The 14,966-nt window shown below is 41.0% G+C and overlaps 3 non-coding genes across 3 annotated transcripts; all 3 read right to left on the reverse strand.

Moving 5' to 3' along the window:
* Positions 1-3,190: 3,190 nt before the first annotated feature.
* Positions 3,191-3,301, reverse strand: trnal-caa (transfer RNA leucine (anticodon CAA)). The gene is made up of 2 exons: positions 3,264-3,301; positions 3,191-3,236 (listed from the first exon to the last, which is right to left on the reverse strand). It is a non-coding gene; the product is annotated as a tRNA-Leu (tRNA).
* A 2,827-nt stretch (positions 3,302-6,128) lies between these two features.
* Positions 6,129-6,239, reverse strand: trnal-caa (transfer RNA leucine (anticodon CAA)). Its single transcript has 2 exons — positions 6,202-6,239; positions 6,129-6,174 (listed from the first exon to the last, which is right to left on the reverse strand). It is a non-coding gene; the product is annotated as a tRNA-Leu (tRNA).
* A 522-nt stretch (positions 6,240-6,761) lies between these two features.
* Positions 6,762-6,834, reverse strand: trnak-cuu (transfer RNA lysine (anticodon CUU)). The gene has a single exon. It is a non-coding gene; the product is annotated as a tRNA-Lys (tRNA).
* Between the last annotated feature and the right edge of the window lie 8,132 nt (positions 6,835-14,966).

Genomic DNA, 14,966 nt, shown 5'->3' on the forward strand with positions numbered 1-14,966 from the left:
AATACAATGTAACTTCTCAAAAAGCCCATTATGGAGCTCCCCCTACAGGCTTGGAGGTAATGTACGGTTACACTGTCGTAAATACAACACCCTTTCGCTTTCACGTTTCACGTTTGTTGACGAACCGGCGAGGAGTCAGAAGGTACAAGCTATGCCGACCAGTGGTGTAGTCTACCTTTTTGAGGTGGGTATACCGTATAGTTGGCCAGTCATAGGCCCGTGGTACCAAACTAGGGGTCGGGACTCGGGACCCCTCGGGACCCCTCGGGACCAATAGTAGCCCCTTAATGCACGCCGTACCTCCAGTGGCGCGCTGCAATAGTCATTGAAAAGTTAAGTACCATAGTACTACAATAATATGACATAACATAGGGCTTTTAATAATGCACTACGACTTGGTCATTGCCATTCTAGTAACAGCACATTTATAATGCTGTCTTAACGTGTTAAGGGACAAACATGTTTGTGGGGTCGCAGCTTTGCACTTACCTGCCCCTTGCATGCATGAGGGACAGCATAAACTCACTTTGATTGTGTGGACTGTGTGCTGTGTATCTCAGTGGCAATGGGACTCCCTGTGGCACTTAATCTTTGTACTCATCCCTCATAGAGCGAGGCCTAACAGAGTGTTTGTTTTAAAGCAGCAGAACACCATCACATCTTGAGACAGGTTGTTTTTTTTATATATATATACATATATATATATATATATATATATATATATATATATATATATATATATATATACACAAGGGCTTTCAGAATAAATATATATATACACACACATCCATTTTAGTTTTCCACCTTCCACTCCTATAGGGGGCGCTGTTGTGCGTTAGAGAATCACCGCTTTCAACTAATACAAAGAAGAAGAGTTTCTATGGGACGTTATTGTCAAACAACTGATGGGGAATCCCTGGGAGATTGACTGACTGCCGCAATTTCCGAATGAATGCTATTCTGAAGTGTTGTCGTTGTATTGTTACATTATAACAAGGCATCCATGAGAAGTGGTAGTTGATGAAACGTGGCTGTGCTATTCTAAATATTGAAAAGCGAATTTTAAGTGGGTATACAGAGCATTTCAGGTAGGTATCCCCCCAAAAAAGAGGTGGGTATACGCCGTATACCTGCGTTCAACATAGACTACACCACTGATGCCGTCCGAGAAGGTAAGAGTAATCAATGTAATGTACCTGGGAGCGTGAGAGGGTCTATTTGTTTTTGCGGTAGGTGTGCCAGAAAGCAAGTCGAAGTACTTCCGCTCAGTTCCCAGGCCGGTCCAGCAAAGTTACATAGTGCAGTTTTTCCAACTCAGACCCCGAAGGGCATAGGAGACAGGCCAATCGTAATATTAAAACTCATTCTAGCCGCACAATTTTTTTCAAGCTGTTATTTTAAGGTAGAAAGGTTACCGCCATGAGGGGGCAATCAAGCTCGAAGCCACAGCCACTGTCAACAAAAGCGAGACAGAGGCTCTGTGGCGCAATCTGTTAGCGCGTTCGGCTGTTAACCGAAAGGTTGGTGGTTCAAGCCCACCCAGGGACGTTCTGGCTTATGCGTATTATGTGAGTTAACGCAAACATTCTGTCGCCAAAACGCTCTCCTTATGCATTATACACGCTCCTTGGCAAAATATTTCTCCAAGGGTGACCTGTTAAGTGCAGTGTAATGCATGACTCAACCTGGAGGCTCCTCTGTCTTTTGTCAAAATTGCACAAGCAAAGTGAAAAAACAACCTTTTTGTCATATTGCTATGAAAGTCACACACAAACAAGAAAAAATTCAAAAAGGCCGAGAGACCAAATGAAGGCACTTGGGAAAAAATTTTGACATTAAATCTCTTTCTTTAACAAGTCAGACCAGGAAGTTAATGACTACTTGTTGTGTGCTACTTTACTTGTTACCTACACAGCAGATATCAACCTTATGACAAACATAAAGAAATCGAACACACAGTAATGAAGGGATGAGAGGTGGTAATGATCGAGGCCACGCCCACAGACAGCTACAGCAAGTCTCTGTGGCGCAATCGGCCAGTGCGTTCGGCTGTTAACCGAAAGGTTGGTGGTTCGAGCCCACCCAGGGATGAGTGTGTATACCAAAAAACCCACTGGTCAGCAACCAGTTGTAGGTTGGGTAGCAAATCGATAGCTGTAATGGGTAACTGAACCCACAAGTTATCCTTTAAGTCATTTGGTTGACAAGAGTTAAAGTGATAGTTATGAGTAGATTCACCCTAGGGTCATTTTGAACATCCAGCCAAGGAGTCCACCCGAAGTTTTTTCAATATTGGCTGAACATCAGCTGAATTACTCAGTTATCCCGAACAGCTTAGTACAAGCGCTAATGGAACCTGGCAGTATCTCCAAAATTACCACACTAAAATTACATGCCATGACACCAAACTTCTACAGTAGTACAAATATGGTCTGTACTCAAAAAACAATGCATTTGGAAGTTTGAAAATAGTCCAGGAGTTTATTATTATCAACACAAGCTTGATAGCTTTTCTGCTGCTAAAGCTGCGTTGACGTCACTTCCTTGATCTGGGAGCTTCAAAGTAAGATGAGGGTTGATCTACTACTGTAGACAACAAAGTATATGCTATATTCTACATGTTTTTTTTATGAATTTTTATGTTGTAGAGTTGTGAAATTATTTTATCAATGGAGAAATTGAGCAGCCTTGCTTTGAGTCAAAAACTGACAAAAACTGCGGGTGGGCTACTTGGCTGGATATCACGGTTCAAATGACCCCAGGTTGAATCTACTCCGGAGTATCGCTTTAACAAGAACCCGGCAACAGCAACAGTTGGATTTGATGTATTCTGTGATCATCAACGAGGTGCATTACTAGACGCAAAGACACAGACCAAGTAGCATGTATACCTTCGCATTGATGTCCTAAATTCTTGTGTCATGTTTGTGTCACATAAAACTGACATCACAGGACTTTTGGACCTCCTTGCAATAACGACCCCACCCACATTGAGGGGGTTGTGAGTAAGTACGAGTGGAAAAGAGCTTAATGTAGCAGGAGAATTGCCTCATCGCACATCAGAATTGTGTATGTTAATGGGAGGAACTGAAGGCCCGTCTTCAGAGATAAATGCCCTTTTTCCCCATGGCCTGACATGGCTTTCTTCACGGTCTTCTAATAAGCAAGTAAGATTTAAGCAAGAAATTAGTGTCAGGAGTGGGATTTGAACCCACGCCTCCTTTTGGAGACCAGAAGTCCCTGTGCTAAGGAAGGAATGAAGCCTTGAGTCTGGCGCCTTAGACCGCTCGGCCATCCTGACACCATTACTTCCCTGACTGTGTAAAATATGACAAACGTGAACCAAAATGCAAAACGCTACTCCACTTGACTATATTCGACTCAGGTTTTAGGGTTTTCCATGAGGTAGTAACAGCTGGTAGCAGCTACATTTTTAGCACCTACACGGCAGGGATTCGAGTTGAGTCCAGCCGAAAATGTGACGTCTACAGACTGCAGGCCACTGATTGGCCAGGGAGTGATGTCACTGGATGAGTAATGAAAGGAAGAGAGGGCCAGAGGCCATGGGTTGTTATTCAGATTTTCCTTCTTTTGTTTTAAAGTGAATAATCATACTTGACCAAAAAGGGAATACAGAAATGACATGAGCCCAAAGAAAGGTAAACGTAATGCTCTTATGCAAGTTTGAATGTTTTTTACTCATATTGTGCATTTCAGGAGGTTTGTGATCATTCAAAGAGGCGCCACTGAGGACGCTGTGATGGTGGTAACAGAGCTGAACTTTGACTTTAAGTGCTGGATCAAACATCTGTTGATTATTAAAAGTGCTATGCCCAACGTGGGGCTTGAACCCACAACCCTGAGATTAAGAGTCTCATGCTTAGGGTTGCCACCCGTCCCTTGAAATACGGAATCGTCCCTTATTTGGCAACAAAATGTTGCGTCAATACGGGACGCGATTTGTTCCGTATTTTCACAAATGTCCAATACACTTGTCTGTACAACACGCATCCACACAAAGCCCCGCCTCCCCGGCTGCGCACCTCTGTGAGCCTGGCTCCCTGCGCGCGGTGCTGTCGCTCACAGTTATTTAGAGAGACACACACACACCAGCGCGGCACAAAACCCGTGCATTTTTAATAATGTCCACTACACCCGACGCTCGACAACAACCTCAGAAGCGAAAACGCTTACAAAGTACAGGCGTGAATGGGAAGAGGCACATCTATGGCTGGACAGAGTCAGTGGCGATGAATATAAAGCCAATTGTAAAACGTGTCGGCGAGTGTTTTCTGTGGCTCACGGTGGGCTGTCTGATATCAGGTAACATGCATCAGGAGAGCAACACTGCAGACACATAAGAATGCAGACCCAAGCCTCAGTGTCACAGTTGTTCATTCCCCAATCGTCTGCTGAGACTGATAAGGTATGGAACAGTAAATAAATACATTTTGTTCGGAGAAAACGTGTATATATATATATATATATATATATATATATATATATATATATATATATATATATATATATATACATATATATATATATATATATATATATATATACATATATATATATATATATATATATATACATATATATATATATATATATATACATATATATATATATATATATATATATATATATATATATATATATATATATATATATATATATATAGACAAAGAGTTACTCCGTGCTGCAAGGAGTAACAAAAAGTACATCTGGAAAAAGAAGTAACAGATTCTGATTAAGATGGTTGAGGGAATAAGGAACATTTTGTTACTCCTTGCAGCACGGAGTAACTCTTTGTCTATATATAAATATATATATATATATATATAGACAAAGAGTTACTCAGTGCTGCAAGGAGTAACAAAAAGTACATCTGGAAAAAGAAGTAACAGATTCTGATTAAGATGGTTGAGGGAATAAGGAACATTTTGCACTTCCTTTTTTCTAACTGAATGAGAAGAAAAGTTTACAAATGTTTTTTTTTGTTTTTTTTCTGTTTTTTCCCCTCTGTAAGTAAAAATGTCCTGGAGGTTCATATGGTTTTGCACTTAAAAAGTTACATTAAGTTATCAATTTATTTTTTTTATAATTTAAAAGTTCATTGTTCCACACTCCACACAGATTTGATTTAAGATTTAATTAACTTTACTTTATAAGAGAATGTGTTTATTGGTAATAAATTGGCATTTCAAGCTTTAACTATCAATCAAGTTGCTTTTTTTTATCACCACTGTACTTAAGAGATTGGCACAAAATAACATATTACTGCTGCGAGCAGTGGCCAATGGAGTCGGCGGTGGTGGTCAAAGTCCAGACGAGCCATGGTGGGCGTCCCTTATTTTCATTTCTGAAAGGTGGCAACCCTACTCATGCTCTACCGACTGAGCTAGCCGGGCTATTCATATGTTGTAAAACATGCCTTCCGAAAAAAAAGAAGAGATATAACAAGCCAAAGTCAACTTTCAGAGATTTCGAATGACATCGGAACACATTCCTCCCTTTTCAACCTCTACCTACTCCACTCGACTGGATCCCACTCAGCTGTTAGGGTTTCCCAAGAGGTAATACCACCTGGCACAAGGTGGTACATTTTTAGAACCTACTCGGTCGGGGTCGAGTTGAGTCCAGCCGAAAATGTGACATTTACAGACTGCAGGCAACTGATTGGCCAGGGAGTGATGTCACTGGATGAGTCATGAAAGCCACTCCTGAACAAGAACCGGCAACAGCAACAGTTGGATTTGATGTATTCTGTGATCATCAACGAGGTGGATTACTAGACGCAAAGACACAGACAAAGTAGCATGTATACCTTCACCTTGATGTCCTAAATTGTTGTGTCATGTTTTGTCTAATAAAAGTGACATCACAGGACTTTCGGACCTCCTTGCTATAACGACCCCACCCACATTGAGGTGGTTGTGAGTAAGTACGAGTGGAAAAGAGCTTAATGTAGCAGGAGAACTGCCTCATTGCACATCAGAATTGTGTATGTTAATGGGAGGAACTGAAGGCCCGTCTTCAGAGATAAATGCCTTTTTTCGCCATGGCCTGACATGGCTTTCTTCACGGTCTTCTAATAAGCAAGTAAGATTTAAGCAAGAATTTAGTGTCAGGAGTGGGATTTGAACCCACGCCTCCTTTTGGAAACCAGAAGTCCCTGTGCTAAGGAAGGAATGAAGCCTTGAGTCTGGCACCTTAGACCGCTTGGCCATCCTGACACCATTACTTCCCTGACTATGTAAAATATGACAAACGTGAACATAAATGCAAAATGCTACTCCACTTGACTATATTCGACTCAGGTTTTAGGGTTTTCCATGAGGTAGTAGCAGCTGGTAGCAGCTACATTTTTAGCACCTACACGGCAGGGATTCGAGTTGAGTCCAGCCGAAAATGTGACGTCTACAGACTGCAGGCCACTGATTGGCCAGGGAGTGATGTCACTGGATGAGTAATGAAAGGAAGAGAGGGCCAGAGGCCATGGGTTGTTATTCAGATTTTCCTTCTTTTGTTTTAAAGTAAATGATCATACTTGAGCAAACGGGGAATACAGAAATGACATGAGCCCAAAGAAAGGTCAAAGTAATGCTCTTGCTCAAGTTTGAATGTTTTTTACTCATATTGTGCATTTCAGGAGGTTTGTGATCATTTAAAGAGGCACCACTGAGGATGCTGTGATGGTGGTAACAGAGCTGAACTTAAGTGTTAGATCAAACATCTGTTGACAATTTAAACTGCTACGCCCAACGTGGGGCTCGAACCCACGACCCTGAGATTAAGAGTCTCATGCTCTACCGACTGAGCCAGCCGGGCTATTCACATGTCATAAAACATGCCTTCCGAAAAAAAAGAAGAGATAAAACAAGCCAAAGTCAACTTTCAGAGATTTCGAATGACATCGGAACACATTCCTCCCTTTTCAACCTCTACCTACTCCACTCGACTGGATCCCACTCAGCTGTTAGGGTTTTCCAAGAGGTAATACCACCTGGCACAAGGTGGTACATTTTTAGAACCTACTCGGTCGGGGTCGAGTTGAGTTCAGCCGAAAATGTGACATTTACAGACTGCAGGCAACTGATTGGCCAGGGAGTGATGTCACTGGATGAGTCATGAAAGCCACTCCTTAACAAGAACCCGGCAACAGCAACAGTTGGATTTGATGTATTCTGTAATCATCAACGAGGTGGATTACTAGACGCAAAGACACAGACCAAGTAGCATGTATACCTTCACCTTGATGTCCTAAATTGTTGTGTTGAATGAATGAAGCTTTGAGTCTGGCACCTTAGACCACTCGGCTATCCTGACACCATTACTTCCCTGACTGTGTAAAATATGACAAACGTGAACCAAAATGCAAAACGCTACTCCACTTGACTGTATTTGACTCAGGTTTTAGGGTTTTCCATGAGGTAGTAACAGCTTGTAGCAGCTACATTTTTAGCACCTATGTAACCGGTGGTGTTTATCTGCACCCTGCGTTGTGATTATTTTTGACTGATTACCACACGGACACAGGACCCGAAGTTTTCATCGGACGCGATCTCCATTTATTTTCTGGAAACTCTGGAAACATGTACGGCACACACAGATATGCAATGAGAGGTGTGCCCCGATACAGCGTCTGTACAATTAAATCATAAAAGAAATGACAAACAATGAGTTTTCAAGCTAGCAATAAATAGCTTGTATATGCAGCTAGCACACAGAGCCACAAAGCTCACCTTTCCCATCAAGTGCAGTTGGCAAAAGGGGAGAGGTTAGGGCGAGGGGTGGCTTATAAAGGGAGGTGCTGCACTCAAAGAGACCCACAAGGACAAAGGAGAACAGTCCCACATGACAAAAATGGGGCACACACATAAATTATAACGTTTTAAACATATTTTGGGTAATTATATAAAAAAAGAAATATACATCAACATGTCGACAGTACACACAACTGTCTCTGTTACACTCTCCCCCCTAGAATTACACAAAATACAGAGGAGTGTAAGAATCTGCACACATAAACATTGGCCACAAAATCACACAAATATTACAAAATGTAAAAAAACAGCAGAATAAGCTTCCTATGTAAAGGATAAGAGAATCAGAGTACTGCTTGGCGCCTAGCAGGAACACATGAAACTCCACAGACAAAATGAGATGCCTTATACACCTCACATATGCAGGCCAAACTGTGTGGGTACATGAGAGTCACTACATCAAGACAGTGACTGATATACATACAACTTTTATCTTGGAAAAAACAATAACTTAAACAATATATGTTCAAAACATATTACTAACATTTTCACACATGAAGAACAGCACTGGGCCTTGGTTCAACCCCAAAAACAGATTCAAGTTGCACCATAGACTCAATCAAACGACACACTGGCTTTATGACCCGAACTAGAGCTAGCAGAAGATTGGGTTGAACCACCAGTGGCTGTGACAAGGGAACAGGCAATGGGGCTGAGGACTCGGCAAGAGGGGTAGGACCATCCAAAGAAGGGGAAACTGCCACAGAGGGAGATACAGGACACTCCAACCCAGCCGAACCATTGATGGAGGAATGCTCATGGACCCACGAAGCAGTGCGATTATCATCCCAGGCAACAGCACTGGTGAGGGAACCAACGGGGGATGGATCAGCTGTCGTAGCTGCAGCATCCAACGCCGACATCCCAGTGTCATGCCAACCAGTTGCAGGAGGATCACTGGCTAAACTAGTAGCACGCTCGGACACAGGGGCAGCATCACCATCCAAGACCACATCCAGGGGAAGGAAGTTTAGCTGGAGCAGCAGGTTACGATGGACAACGCGTTCACTCCCCTCATGATCTCTGATTCGGTAGATATGCAAGTCCGGTTTTGATGCCACTACAGTGTAGACAACGGGAAGCCACTTATCTGAAAGCTTATGTTTCCCCCTGACACCTTTGTTGGCTAGCAGAACCTTGTCACCAACTCAACTCAACTCAAACTTTATTTATAGAGCACATTTAAAAAACAACCGAGGTTGACCAAAGTGCTGTACAGGATAAAAGCTGCATTAAAGGTAAAAGTGAATAATGCAACCGTTCCAAGCACTTAAAATCAATAGATACTAAAACACAGTGCAATAAAATTTAATAAAATAAGTTCAAATAAAATACTTTAAAATAAATAAAATAAAGATATAAAACAAATCAATGTTATCAGCCAAGAGTCTACTTAAATATGATTAAAAGCCAGGGAGAAAAAGTGGGTTTTTAAGGAGGATTTAAAAGCCTCAAAAGATCCTACAGATCGAATGTGCCAGGGAAGGTTATTCCAGAGCCGAGGGGCCGCTGCCACAAAGGCTCGGTCACCTTTGGTTTTAAATTTTGTTTTAGGGGGGACCAGTAGGAGCTGATTCGAGGATCTCAGTGATCTGGCGGGGGAGTGGATATGAAGGAGCTCGGTCAAATATTGAGGGGCTAAGCCATTAAGAGCTTTAAAAACAAACAATAAAATTTTAAAATCTATTCTAAAAGCAACTGGGAGCCAATGCAGCGAAGATAAGACCGGGGATATGTGGTCACGCTTGCGTTTACCAGTGAGGAGGCGGGCCGCTGCGTTTTGTATGAGCTGCAGGCGGCGCAACAGTGACTGATCGAGGCCAAAGTAGAGAGAATTACAGTAATCCAATCTGGTGTTAATAAAAGCATGGATTACAGTTTCCAAATCTCTACGTGGCAAATATCCTTTAACTTTAGATAAAACCCTCAAATGATAAAAACTGTTATACACAACCGAGCTAACCTGGCGATCAAATTTCAGCTTGTCGTCAAATATTACCCCAAGATTTTTTACAGCAGGCTGAATATTTACTGTTAGGGGGCCCAGAAAGCCAGCAGGAAAGTCTGCTGGACCGCATCCAAACATAATGATTTCAGTCTTTTTTTCATTAAGAATCAAAAAGTTTGCAGACATCCAGGATTTTACATCGTTTAGACAATCAAGTAGTGTCTGTACAGAGTCAAGGGATCCAGATTTCACAGGCAGGTAGATCTGGACATCATCAGCATAGAAATGAAAAGAAAGATTGTGCTTCTTAAAAATTGACCCTAATGGTAACAAATATAGTAAAAAGAGAATTAGCCCAAGGATGGAACCTTGTGGGACCCCAAGAGTGAGAGGGGCCGATAATGAAGTGAATTCCCCTAGCTGCACAGAAAAGCTCCGATCAGTCAAGTAAGACTGGAACCATGAGAGAGCAGAGCCTGTAATGCCCACCCACCACAAGACAGAGGTTGCCCTTTAACCTTCTTATCATACTGGGCACACTGATGCCTCTGCTCAGCAGTACTGTTCTTTTGAGCCAGTGCCATGGTACAATGTAGATCAGCCAATAGGGACTTCACATAAGCATCATAGTCACACACTGAATCATCATGCAGTACGTTTTTGAAGAGAAGGTCAACCGGCAGCCTGGGAACCCTCCCGAACATCAAGAAGAAAGGCGCAAACCCAGTGGTTTCATGAACGGTGCAGTTATATACAAAAGTCATGGTCTGAATCATCTGCGGCCATTTCTGCCTGGAACGAAGGGGAAGAGATCTCAGCATGTTACCCAGTGTGCGGTTGAACCTTTCTGTACCGCCATTACCCATAGGATGGTAAGGTGAGGTATGGGACTTGTCAACGCCTGACAACTGCAACAACTCAGCAATCAATTCACTTTCAAAGGTAGCCATAAACGCAAAAGAAGTTGTCCCAGAGTTTCTTCGCCACTCTCTTAGCTGTTTGATCTCGACAGGGAAAGGCATGAGCAAGTTTGGTGAAGTGATCTGTGATTACGAGAACATCCACAGACTTGTTGTTACTATCCTCAGCTGACCAAAAATCAATAAAAACAAGCTCCAGAGGGGCACATGTTTTGATGCTCTCCAGCGGAGCTCTTGCGGAAAGCTCAAGGGTCTTACTGAGGATGCATCTGTGGCAGTTCCTCACATGATTGCGAACATCCTTTTCCATATCGTACCAGAAGAACCGCTGGCGGGCCAAAGAAAGAGTGCGAGGCTGACCTTGATGACCGGCGTGGTCATGAACACCTGCAAGTGCGTCTGCTTTCAGTGGCTCTGGTACAACAAACTGGAACCTTTTGTGTTTTGTCAGGGGTTCCTTTATGACCCTGTACAGGATATCATTCATAAGTGTCAGTTTGTCCCACTGCTTCAGAACCCTCAGAGTCTGCACACTTTCACCGCAGCGTTCACGCCTGGAGGGCCTGCGTTTCCGTCCGACATAGTGAACAACCCGTGAAATGAGTGGATCTTGTTGCTGATGAAACTGGAGGTTATCATATTGTTTACAATTTATTTTGATAATATGTTTAGAATTCAGATTTATTGATGCCATGATAAATTCTAATGAACAATGTTCAGTGGAGTTTATTTACTGCTGGACTGTTAATTTCACTCATTTTTCTTTTATTAGTCCAATGCGAGGATCAATAAACATGAAAACATGAAAATACGATTAAATGTGGTTCGTGTGTACAGTTTAATGATACAAATGATACACTTTTTTATGTGACTGCTGTCCTAAAGAAGCATATTGTCACACCCAGGGAATGGAAGACGCAGGAGCAGGTGATGTTCAATCCACAAGCTTTATTTGGAGGAGCAGGTGTTTCCAAAAACTCTCCAAGAGAGAACAAAACTAAAAAAGAAATCAATAATATATATACTTCTCCCAAAATGAGAGAGCATATCTATGAAAATTTATCAAAATAATAATCACTCCACTAAGGAGGAAAACAAAAAGATTATCAAACTTTAATCTTTTACCTTAAAGTCAGTCCTGCTGCGGAGGAAAACAAAAACCTCTCCTGTAAAATAGAAGGCACTACAATATGAAATCTTATCCAAACAAAAGATCACTCCACTTGGAGGAAAAAGCAAGAACGCTATAAAACTTAAACTATGCTTAATCAAGGCTATCTTATTAAAGTTATCAAAAACCAAAAACTCTCTTAGCGAGGAATTGATCTGAACAATGGCTTGGTACATGGACTATGGTTTATCAAAGGCGAGAGTGAAGCACGTTGGGAACAACAGATACGACACACTGGCACAAGACAAGGGGAGACGCAGACTCTTATACACACAGGGTTAACAGGGAACAGGTGGAATCATTCATGCGACAATCTAGAGACTAGAACACAGACTAGAACACGAGAGGAAGGTCAAGTGACCTGAAACTAGAGGAGAGTTAATCTTTCAAAATAAAACAGGAAATGACAAGACAAAAAAACCCCACTTGACCTCACCGCGGTGTGACACATATTAGACATTGATATTTTGTTTAACAGCTGTATTTGTGTTTGTGGGGCTATAATTGCATTTATTATGATGTGTATTTTTCTACTAAATAAATTATATAATTACTTCAACAAAGATACACATTGTTTGAGTGTGTAATATTTTTGACACAATTGACTGCTTCTTCCGTCATACAAGATTTTAAATTTAAATTCGAAATACAGAAATTATAAACACAGTACAAATACAAAGTGAAGCATAAATGGGATTCGGGAACACGAAGGCAGGACATAAAGAAAACGAACCAATACAGGGCATGATTAGCCATAGTGGTGCAAAGGTAACTACTCGATTTGATTCTTTTCATCCTGGTTGTGATCAGTGTACTTATCAACACAGTAAAAGATGGATCCTCAGCTTTTCCGTAGTATTTTTCAATACAAAGTGCATGGTTCATATGACAGTGGTTTGTCAAAACCTCAAATGAATGAACTTTGTATTATTACTCACAGGCAGACTACATGGCAACTGCCACTGGAACGAACATGACTATGAGGTGGATACACTATGAGGTGGATACGATTCAGTGAAGGATAGGGGCACGGACCTATCCTCTAGGGCTACAACCACAGACATAATATACTTAGACATTGGTAATTAGACGCCTCATAGACTGACGCTGCCTATTGGAGCAGACGTATCAGCGCGGCCGCCATCTTGGCTGGGTCTCCAATGCCCCCACATTGCATTTATTTCGACTGAGGAAGATGTATATCCCCAACTACAATAATCATTACTCTCCGAATATTTACCGGATTTTCAGTTTGCTTTGTTACAAACGACAGAGATTTAGTTGTCACACATTAAAAATATGTGCTCTCATGCTGAAAGACTTTGTATTATGCTCTTTAACAAAGACATATGGTAGGCAATGGCATGTTGATAAATGTATAAATTAATTTATTTACAATGTCGATGGAGATAATTATTAGAGCTTCCAAGTGGGTTGTAGGTGGAGAGAGACGTCAGGATGGCATGCGCCTTACACCAATTAGAGCATACATGGATGATATGACGTTGGTGACTACAACACTTATACATTTGTCATGTCTTTGGGGTTTTACCATGTTTTAGTTTCTGCTTAAGTTCTTAGTTTTCTCATGTTTTAGGTTCAGGTCTTGTTTTTAGTTTTTTCCATGTCCTGCCCTGCCATCAGCCTCACGTCCCTCACCTGTGTTTTCCCCATCAGCTGCACTCCATCCCTAATCACCCTCCACAGTATTTAGTTTCCAGGTTCCCTTCATTGTTTTGTCAGATCCTTAACCGTCGTCCATGGTCCATGTCACAGTAAGCTTGTATTTATCCATGCCAAGTCAAGTCTTTTGTTTTTTGTCACAGTCTTGTTTTGTTCACAGTCTCGTTAAGATTTTTGATATCCGGCTAAGCTGCGATTTTTGTTAAAACTTTTTTGTGAAAATAAATCAAGTTTTGTTCTACAAGGATCTGCATCCGCATCCTTCCTCCACACCCACCCATTTGGACAAAATTGATATATCTGAACTCTATAAATAGATGGAAATGTCTATATAAGTGGATATTGCACTGTTATAAATATTTATGGTTCTTACATATGGCCTACACTTATATACACTGCTCAAAAAAAAGGGAACCCCTAAATAAAACAATGTAACTTGAAATCAGTCACACCTTTGTGATTGAGGTGATTTAGTTAATTGAGATCTAGCATTGTGTTATTTTTGTGTTCCCTTTACTTTTGTGAGCAGTAGACATAAAATATTCTTCTTTCAACAACTTCTTGAAACAACTTATTACTGTCTACCATTGCTCAAAAGTAAGTGTTTTCATCTTATGACAATTTTTTTCTAGCAGAAAGCCTGTTCTACTTGAAAGGACCAGGAAAAAATACTAAAATAAAAGTAGTCTGTGGTGCCGAAGAAGCCAATGCAGTTTTCTTGGATTTCCACGCAAGCGACTCAGGAGCTCACACTGGCCAGAAAAAAACGCGAGATGCCATTTCTCTGCGTTTTTATTGGCCTGGAATGACTCGTGACATCGATAAATGGGTAAAAACACATGTAGATGAATTTTATATCTGTAGAATTCTCATCTCTTCTACAAAACGATTGCCTACAAATAGCTTTGTAAAGTCCTGTACAGGTGTGAGGAGCACATGAGATGGGCAGATCTGATCATATGCAATATTCTATAAATTCATTTTTTTTTACGTCATTATGTATTTTTTTCTTACAGGTATCGTGAAGTTATTAGACACTTTTAACTTAGTTACATTAAATTTAGTTAGATGAAATCTTTTTGGTTTTTAAATGTGGTGTCTACTTCATCGAGTACTAACACCGCACCACACTTTTTCATCTCTGATAAATTTATAGCAATAGTATTTAGAGTTCATGCTTATGGCTGACCCGTTGTTACTTAAGGAAAAAATTGCATTCTTTAACAAAACGCACAGACCTACCCTTAGAATTGATCTAAAAGTGTTTTCATTTAAACATGAACTGTATTGTTAAAATTGTGTTTTTATTTAATGATCATTTGGAGGTCAGGTGAAGAAAAAGTAAACAATCATTTTTAATGGAAGTACAATCCTCTGTTTGTATACACACACAATAAATATGTAAAATTATTGCG

This window comes from Odontesthes bonariensis, chromosome 8, assembly GCF_027942865.1.
Source record: "Odontesthes bonariensis isolate fOdoBon6 chromosome 8, fOdoBon6.hap1, whole genome shotgun sequence".
NCBI classification, from domain to species: Eukaryota; Metazoa; Chordata; class Actinopteri; order Atheriniformes; family Atherinopsidae; genus Odontesthes; species Odontesthes bonariensis.